Consider the following 9901-nt stretch of genomic DNA (forward strand, 5'->3'; position numbering starts at 1 on the left):
GTCAGGAATTTTGCTAATTGATTTACATACATGATCTCATTTAATCCTTCCAGGAACTCTGTGGGGTAGGTATGACCATTCTAATTGCCAGATGAGGAAGCTAAAGCTCAGGAATGTGCAAATCTTTGTCCAGGCTCAAATAATTAAAAATGGCTGGGCTTAGATTTAAAGGCAAACCCATGTGGCTCCTCAGCTGTGGTTTCTGTCTGTAACAGATTGATGTTTTGAGCCACCTAGTGGACAACACATATGTGTAGAACGGGCTTTTGAAAATAGGCATAAAAAAGCTTTTTATCACCTACTTCTTTCTATGTAAATACCACAAACAAGTAAACAATAACAAAACCAAAACACCTTGTTTCCTTGTATTCCTTATTTGGTTTCATGGTACAACAACCAATCCAGTCTCTAAAAGTAGAAACATTTTGTCTTTTACTTTCTCTGTACCTTCCCACATTCAGTTAGTTTCAAAGTCCTGCAGGGTGTACCCCAGTGGAGCTCTTTACCTAAAGGAACTCAGACTTGTAGAGTTTGAGAACCACTGTAGACTGCATTAGGATCGCCTGGAATGCTTGTTAAATTCCAGGTCATTGGGCACCATACCCAGAGTTTCTGATTCAGGAGGTCTGGGCTGGGGCCTGAGGATGTGCATATCTGAAAGTTTCCAGATGATGCTTCTGCTCTGGGGACCACACTCTGAGAACTTGTGATCTAGGGTGAGTTACAGATCTCTAATATCACCAACCAAAGGGCAGGTCAGCTGAAATAGCAGCTTTGCAGAAGTGCCAAGTACAGCAGAAGAAAAGGAGGGATTTGATTTGCATGGGATAAAAAGTAAGGGTTTGGGAGGTTTGCCATATATGTGATGAGAGTCTTCAGTTGTTCTGGCTCTTCCAATTTGCCTCATCATTCGATAATTCAATACAATCTATTTATGGAGTAGAAATGCTACTTTTGGGCTACATAGGATTTTGTATTTGAAAACAACTAACAGTTTAAGGTAGGGGGAGGAAATAAGATGCAGAAGCAAACAATGCAACAATTTGATATTTTTCCCTAAATGAGGTGTAAATGATTACAGAAGTTCCGTGATTTACAGTGGCAATAAAACTGGCAACCACCAAGTAGCTGGGGATGGGGACTGTTTGGAAAAACTCAAAACTGTTTTTTCCCTGCTCTCATACCAGACATCAATAATCATCAACACAGAAGATTTCTGTGACCCCAAAACATGTGGATATTTCTCCCCCTAGCAAGCAAGCAATCAGTTCTACAGTAGACACCAACGGGGTGTCCTTCACTTCAATTCCAACACTATCTACCTGGAGATCATGTCAGATTGCACAGGTGAAGCGCTCAGTCCTCAAGATTGCTCCGCCCTCTCAGGCACCAGTTGCAAGTCCAGGCCTCTAGAACTTCTGACCAACTGTTTTCAAGTTGGAGTTCTTATAGTCCCCTCTTTGGGTTTAATTAATTTGCTAAAGCGGCTCACCAGACTCAGGAAATACTTATGCTTACTGGTTGATTTTAAAAGATTTTTGTTTGTTTGTTTGTTTTAAAGACGAGGTCTTGCGCATGTGTCCAGGCTGGAGTATAGCAGTATGATCAGAGTTCACTGTAACCTTGAACTCCTGGGCTCAAGTGATCCTCTTGCCTCAGCCTCCCCAGTAGCTAAGACTACAAGCTCATGCCACCATGTCTGGATAATTTCTTCTATTTTTCTTAGAGATGGAGTCTTACTACGTTGGCTGGGCTGGTCTTGAACTCCTGGGCTCATATGACCCTCCCATCTCGACCTCCCAAAATGTTACTGGGATTATAAATGTGAGCCACAACACCTGGCCTATTTTAAAAGATAGAAACAAATAGCCAGAGAAGAGGTACATAGGATGAGGTCTGCAAGGGTCCCAAGCACAGGAGTTTCTACCCCAGTGGAGTTGGGATGTTCCATCTTCCTGGCATATGAATAAATTCTTGTTTACCTCCCTGTCAGCCTCCATCATGTTCAGCTGTCTGAACTCTGCCCTTTTGGGTTTTTATGGAGGCTTCATTACATAGGCATGATTGATTAAACTATTGGCCATTGGTGATCAACTTGACCTTCAGCCCCTCTCCCCTCCCTAGAAGGCTGGGGGATGGGACTGAAAGTCCCAACCCTCTGATCATGCCTCTGTCTTTTTGGTGACCAGTCCCCATCCTGAATCTAGCAGTCAACATTTGCATACAAAACAAACAAACAAACAAACAAAAAAAACCAAACAACTCTTTGGAGATTCCAAGTATTTTAAAGGTTGTATGCCAGGAAGGGGGACAGATAACAAATATATATTTCACAATATCACAGAGGCTCTTTGTCTGTCTGAAAGACAGACCCCTTTGGCCGAGACCTTCATAATCCAGAGTCACATTTCTTTCTGGCTCAAAAGTACATACAGCATTAACACCTCATCCTCCTTTCTTATGTCACCTCCCCTACTCTCCAACATCTAGTCTAAACTAGAATCTGCCCAACAACATTGGATTCCATATCCCTGTTCATAAGTCCTTGTAACAAATGATGAAATGTCTAGTCTGCATTCAAATTGCCAGACAAGCAGGGCATGAGAGGGCAGAGAGAAAGTGGAGGAGAAAGCTGTGGCTGGAAGCTTCCTCTGTCTCTCCTGTTCTTCGGGATCATACTCTGCTACAGTAATTTGCAGAGCTCATAAACAGTGGACTCTGCCCTCCTGGCAAGTGTACATCACCACTGTGTCCCTACATCTGGTCAGAGGAGGATGTTTGGCTGTGGACTGGAACAAATCAGAGTAGCACAAGATGGAGGAAAGCCAGCACTTATTTTCTCACTTCCTCATAGCTTCTGTCCCTCCTCCCTCTTGCCACACTTCTAGACATGCAAGCAAATGTTTCTTCGTAGAAAATGGACAACACTGACAAATGAGAGCACAGAGAAGTGTAATTCACAGGATTTTCATAATTGCACAAAACAACATTGTAAGAGTCCAAATTGCAATGTCAAAGAAAAAACCAACTCCAGAATACCACCATTTTAATGTTTCCCATAAACCACAGACATTTTTCAAGAAATGGATTTTCATTCCTTATATTTGCACACATATTTGTGATGAGAATATTGATCAAAGGTCCTTGCCCTGGCTGCCCATTTGAATCACTAAGAAACATGGATGTCCAGGTGTTGAGGCTCAGGTATATGTACCTCTATTTTGGCTAACTTTTTAGTGAGGTAAACATGTATCATAAATGTGAAGCTAGATAAATTTTCTCAAACTGAACAAGACTGAGTAACCACCTTCCAGATCCAGAAACAGATTCTCACCAGCAGCTCAAGAGAGCCATTAGGACCCCTAACTACTACAAGCCCAGTGAAAGTTGTCAACATCCTAACTTCTAACATCATGGGTTAGTTTTGTTTGTGAAACTAAAAAAAAAAATTAAAATAATACATACTCCTATGCTAGCTTCTTTCCCTCAATGTTATATGAGATTCACTCATATTTGTTGCAGGTAGTTGTGATTTGTTCATTTTCATTGTTTTATTTCATTGATTGAATAAACTGCAACTTATTTATCCATTTTACTATTGATGGGCACGTAGATAGTTAACAATTGATAAATTGGGGCATATTAAAGTTAGGGAACAAAAGTTGAAAAAAAGTCACCATTAAAGAGAATGATATGTGAAGAAAAATATTCTCAATACACATATAAAAAAATAAAAGACTTGTACCCTGGTGAGAGAGAATGAATATATAGACAGGAATCCTATGTATTAACCAGTAAAACACAGCTCAATTTTAAAAATACTTGGCACATCTCAGATAAAATATGCAAATGCCCAATAAATATATGCTCAACTTCATTTATGGTTCAGGAAATACAAATTAAAACACCCACTGGAGTGGTTAAAATTAAAAATATAAAATACCAAGCAATGTTATTGAATATGGAATAACGGGGATTCTCATACTGCATTTATGTGAGTGTTAATTTGTACAACCATTTTGGAAAACTCTTTAGTGGTATCTATGAAAGCTAATCACATGCATATCCTGGTTTAGCAATTCTATTCTCAGATATACATTTCACAGAGATGCATACATATGTGCCCCAAAAGATTGGTACTATATAAGATGCTTTTAGTAGTACATTTGTAATAGCCCCAAACAGCCTTCTTTATGTTCAAGATGCTCTACTGGTGATTCTCAGGACCAATCGGGGATGGAAACTATGACAATAAATATACTTTTAACACAGTTTTAAGTTAAAATTGCATTTTATGTGCTGACTTAATAGGGAAATTATAAGCCTTTACCTTTCTCCTTTGTAAGAGATAAAGCCTAAATAATAGTATGGCTAAAACTTATTTATCTATAAAATACTAAGTTTTTTTTTGTTATTTGTTGAAATACTAAATGTTTTCAAGATCATTTCTATTTTTTTTATGTGGTAGAATCTTAAGAAGTCTTTGGCTTTGATGATAGGACCTAATATGGGAAGAGGTTAAAGACAGGAAAAAAATAATAATAATTTCTTAGTAATAAATCTGTACAACAGTACAATACAACTTGGTCCTCAGCTACATCCTGAAATATTTTAAAAAGGCTGGTAATGATTTCCCCTCCCAGTGAAGCCATCTGATTCAGGCAGCATTACCAGGGCATCAAAAGAGGTTGGGTTAGTTTCTCACTAGAGAGGCCTTGAGTGGGATTCAGTCTGTCTGCTAGGTGTCTAATTCTTTAATTGTCCCAACCCTTGAAATGGCCCTGGGAGGTGGTTCTTTTACTTCCGTTTGATAAGTAAAGGAGTTGGGGCTCCGGGAGGCAAGGCCACCTGTAGGGAGGTCACACAGCCTGCAGGTAACAGAGCCAGGTACTACCTAGGAGATAGGTATTTCTGGTGCTGACAATAGAGGAACAGACAATAGGTGTTTATTTAGGGCTTTCTATCTGCTGGGCACTGGGCTAAGCACTGGCTTATGACAAGGGGACCCAAGAGGAGTGGAGACCGAGGAGTTGGTATAAGGCAAGATTTTCATTTTGAGAAAAGAGGCTATTTTTTGAGGATGGCAGCCATGATGTCTTTAGAATATAAGAAAAAAGGGCAAGAGCTGATTCACTCTTTCTGATTATGGTTGGGCACTAGACAGGAGAATATATTCAAAGACAGTTTGAGTAGTTGTATTAGTCCATTTTCATATTGCTATAAAGAACTCCCAAGACTATGTAATTTATAAAGGAAAGAGGTGTAATTTACTCACAGTTCAGCATTGCTGGGGAAGCCTCAGGAAACTTACAATCATGACAGAAAGTGGAGGGGAAGCAAGGCACCTTCATAAGGTGGCAGGAAGAAGTGCTGAGTGAAGGGGGAAGAACCCCATCAGATTTCGTGATAACTCATACACTATCATGTGAACAGCATCAGGGAACCTGCCCCCATGATTCAATTACCTCCATCTGGTTTCTCCCTTGACATGTAGGGATTTGGGGGATTACAATTCAGGATGAGACTTGGGTGGCCTAACCATATCAATGGTACTCTGCAAAATAGGGATACACACTGAAGTTGAAGGTTATGGACTAGTTAGTCTGAGAATATGGAGAATCTTTTTGATGAATAGGATAGTGATAGCTAGTACTGTTTGGCAGGAAGGGTATTTCAAAAGACAAGTTAGGATCAATGTGGCAAATGAGGTTGAAGATGATTCTTGAAATGAAACTGTCGTCAGATTGTCCAGGGGCATTTGAGATAAAGTGTAGTGTGGCAGAGCTGGGCTGACCAGCCTTATTCTTATCCTGAAGATGGGTATCAATGGTAGTGTTGAGTTGAAGAGACTGGGTCAGGGCTGTATACTGATAGCAGTGGCCTTGGATGCAGACTATACCTTTGCTTGTGCTGAAAAATTCTCAGTTTCCCACTCCACTTTAATAATACTCCCAGGGCTGCTTCAAGATGCCCTGGTTTTCAGGTAGATGCTTAGGGAAGATACGTCTTTCTTTTTTCTGCACTGAAGCTTGGCAAGAGAGATATCTAACTGAAGTTTTACTGGGCTGGTGTACTGGGCCATCCAAGTGCTACTGAGCCCAGGTATAATGAATCTAATCTCAAAGGAAATACAAAGCTGTGGAGGGCTATCACTAAATTACGGCAAGTTTGCTACTATTTTTTGAACACTTGCCCTGCCCTAGACACTACAGTTTATGCTTTACGGGAACCTTACCTCACTTCTACACCTTACAGCAAATTTTCAGTGTGAGTATTTTAATTCCATTTAATAGTTGGGACACTTAGGATAAGAGAGGTAAAGATTCTTGCTTAGAGTTCCACAACTTGTAAGTGGCTGAGGCTGGTTTTAACTTGATTTGTGTGATTCTAAAGATAGTGTTCTCTCTACAACTTGGCCTGGTAGGGACAGCTGGAGAAATGCGTCCAAGCATGTGGTCTACACAGCAGGCCTGGAATCTAGCTGGTTTGGAATGAGTGAATGGATCTCAATCATGCATTCGCAATGAGGGTTCTATTGCCCACAAGGGGGCAGCAAAAGATTCTTAGGTCTCATTTAATGGTTTGTAGTCCTGCAAGGGACAAGAGTTCATAACCATATATATTATATATTTGTATATATATTGTATATCTGTGGTATTGACATTTTATATGGAGGGTGTGATTAGGAAAAATTTGTCTAAAAAGGCCGCTTAGGGAGGTCATGATAGTTAAAAGATTGAGAATCATTGCTTTTTAGATGTATATCACGGAGAGGAGGGTACTGTGGTTAAATTTCAATCTGCCCCCTTGATAAACTAGTTTGTAATTGGGCATGGCAGGGCTGAGTTTTGCTTAATTGTACCAGAAGAAAGTCTGCTGTACACTGGGATAAAAATGCAGTGTTTCTCACTAATATATTCTGATCTGTCCCTAGTGGACACCATCGTTATGTCATTCTTTTATCTATAAAAGTCTGCCCTGAAGGTCCTGTCGGGCAAGCTTGAGCTGGCTGGCTGCAGCGTTACTAGCAGGTCCAGAAGGTTGGGTAGAGGGTGGAAAATATAGTTGCAAGTAATTATGAGCAAGGGTGGTTTAGGTAGAGGGGAGCAATGGTTTCCCCTTTGAGTCTCTGGCTACTCAGAGTATAGTCCTCAGAAGGCAGTACCAGTACCACCTGGAAGCTTGCTAGAAATGCAGCATTTCAGGATCCACCCAGCCCTACTGGGTCAGAAAGTATAGTTCAGAGAACTGTTAGGTTAAATTTTGAGAAGCACAGCTCTAGGCCAGGGGTGTTTAGCCTTGGCTATGCTAGAATCTACTGGAGATATTAGGCAATGTAAGATTCCCAGGCTCCACTTGGGACAACTTAGATCAGTCACTGGCTCAGGAAGGCGGTTTTGGTTTTATACTGAGTGACCTAATTTATGGTTTGCATAGATCCCTCTGCTACAGAGGATAATCTTTGAGTGTGTGTGGAAGGCGGGCAGGGCCAGGAATGAAAGCATGGAGACCAGAGAGACTTTCTATATGTGCTCTATTAGGCAGAGCAAAACTGCATCAGTTTTCTTTTTTTCTTTCTTTTATTTTTTTTATTTTTTTATTTTTTCCTTGAGACAGAGTCTCACTCTGTTGCCCAGGCTGGAGTGTGGTGGCATGATCTCAGCTCACTGCAACCTCCACCTCCTGGGCCCAAGTGATTCTCTTGCCTCAGCCTCCAAAGTAGCTGGGATTACAGGCATGTGCCACCATGCCTGGCTAATTTTTGTTTTTTTAGTATAGACAGGGTTTTACCATGTTGGCCAGACTGGTCTTGTATTTTTAGTAGAGATGGGGTTTTACCATGTTGGCCAGGCTGGTCTTGAACATCTGACCTCAGGTGATCCACCCACCTTGGCCTCCCAAAGTGCTGGGATTACAGGTGTGAGTCGCCATGCTTGGCTAGTGTTTCCTTTACTCATACTTTCAGAATTTCCTTTGAGGCAGAAAAAATATTCCAATTTCATCTCACAGCTACCACAAAGATCTTCCTTTCTCAATATATTTTGGAAAGCCTTAATGAAAGATGTATCCTCTGAGCCATTCTGAGGAACTTAGCCACTATCTGAACAGGTACTTATTCACTTCAGCTTATCAGTCTCCCTCAGGCTTTGGTCCCTTTATTAGTATACCAGGAAGGTAAGAAATATCAAATTTAGTGAAAGCACATTTAATGTGAAGTACCTTCAACTTCAAGGTTTCAGTAACCAACCAACCACTTTTAGAACTATTCCCAGCCCCTTGAGCTAACACACTGATTCCAAAATCTCAGTTTAGTGCAACGAAGTCCACTATTCCAGTGAATCCAAAATTATGTTTCTTTTTCCTTGATTCAATGCATCTAAGGATCCATTCCCATACATATTATTGGGGTTCTGTCAATATAAATGGACAAAATATTGCAATGCCTTTGGTATGTATTGGCCCTCTTATGAGTCATCCTTTATAGGTTACCTCCTGGGGTCTGCTGGGACTTGGGCCTAGGTACAGGTCTAGAAGTAATACTAGAGTTGGGAGTACCTCCTGCAGATGATCAGTTGTCCCACGCAGGGAAACTACTTCAAGGAAGACATTACAGGTTCTTCAGGCCGGGTAAGACTACTCTCCTTAGACAGGGGTGGAAGGGCTTCTTCTATTGACTCAGGAGAGGCTTAGTAGAGTTTAAGGGTTTAAGGTCACCAGCTTCATTGGAATCTGCTCACAAATTTCCATCCTGACTTTTGTGCACTATTCTTTCTCAATCCATATCCAATCTTAAAATAAGAGACTCTGAGAAGTTAAGTATTTAATTTGTGTTGTAATTCAGCCACCCACAGCATTAAATTTCATGTTTGTTTTTCAATCATCTTGGCCCTACAGGATATCCTTATCTTGTAGGGAAGCCATAAATCCTTAAGTTTATCCTTTTCTTTCCTTACATTCTCTAGTGTACTTAGGAGTAACCATTCAATACCATACTACGTTATTTTCACTGAAGTCTTTATTAGTTGCAATTAGTTCACCCACATTCCCACCATTTATAGACACTTGATTCCAAGATATGTACAGGTTATCATTCAAGCAACTCTTTTGCATACCATTGTGAAAGGAAAAGAAAATCTCAGGACCCCAAACTCATGATGTTGAAAAGAATAGTTAGGGAACTGAGTCCTGCAGAAACAACAAAAAAAACCCCAAATGGAAACAAAAAACAATTGCCTTCCATTTGTTCCCAAACAGCCATAATTTCATATGCTTACATTATCTTTGTTGTTGTTGTTTTTGTTTTGTGTTTGAAACAGTGTCTCACTCTGCTGCCCAGGCTAAAGTGGAGTGGTGCGATTTCAGCTCACTGCAGCCTCTGCCTCCCAGCGTCAAGCAATTCTTCCACCTCAGCTTCCTGAGTAGCTTGGACCACAGGTGTACACCACCACACCTGGCTAATTTTTGTGATTTTTCTGTAGAGATGGGATTTTACTGTATTGCCTTGGCTGTTCTCAAATTCCTAGGCTCAAGTGACCTGCCCACCTTGGCCTCCCAAAGTGCTGGGATTACAGGCATGAGACACTAAAGCCAGCCATGCTTGCATTAGCTTATGTGAAATGTAGATATACTGAGAAGGATATGAATGCATAATTGACTTTCCCCTCACTCCTCTGTTTTCATATATGAAATGTGGATTCAGGAAGCATTAGTCAAAGCCTCACAAGAATGTAAACATTTGTCTCATTTTTTGCCTACTTTCTTTCTTTTTTTTTTTCTTTTCCTCCTTCCCCTCTTGCCCACTTCTCCCTCTTTAAATATTTAAGTCCTCAAAACCCTCTTTGGAAAAAACACAGGTCACAGGTCCTACTGTAACTTGTATTTCTTTTTTTTTTTTTTTTTT

The sequence above is a fragment of the Sapajus apella genome, unplaced genomic scaffold (genome assembly GCF_009761245.1).
Source record: "Sapajus apella isolate SASKATOON/1434 unplaced genomic scaffold, GSC_monkey_1.0 scaffold19, whole genome shotgun sequence".
NCBI classification, from domain to species: domain Eukaryota; kingdom Metazoa; phylum Chordata; class Mammalia; order Primates; family Cebidae; genus Sapajus; species Sapajus apella.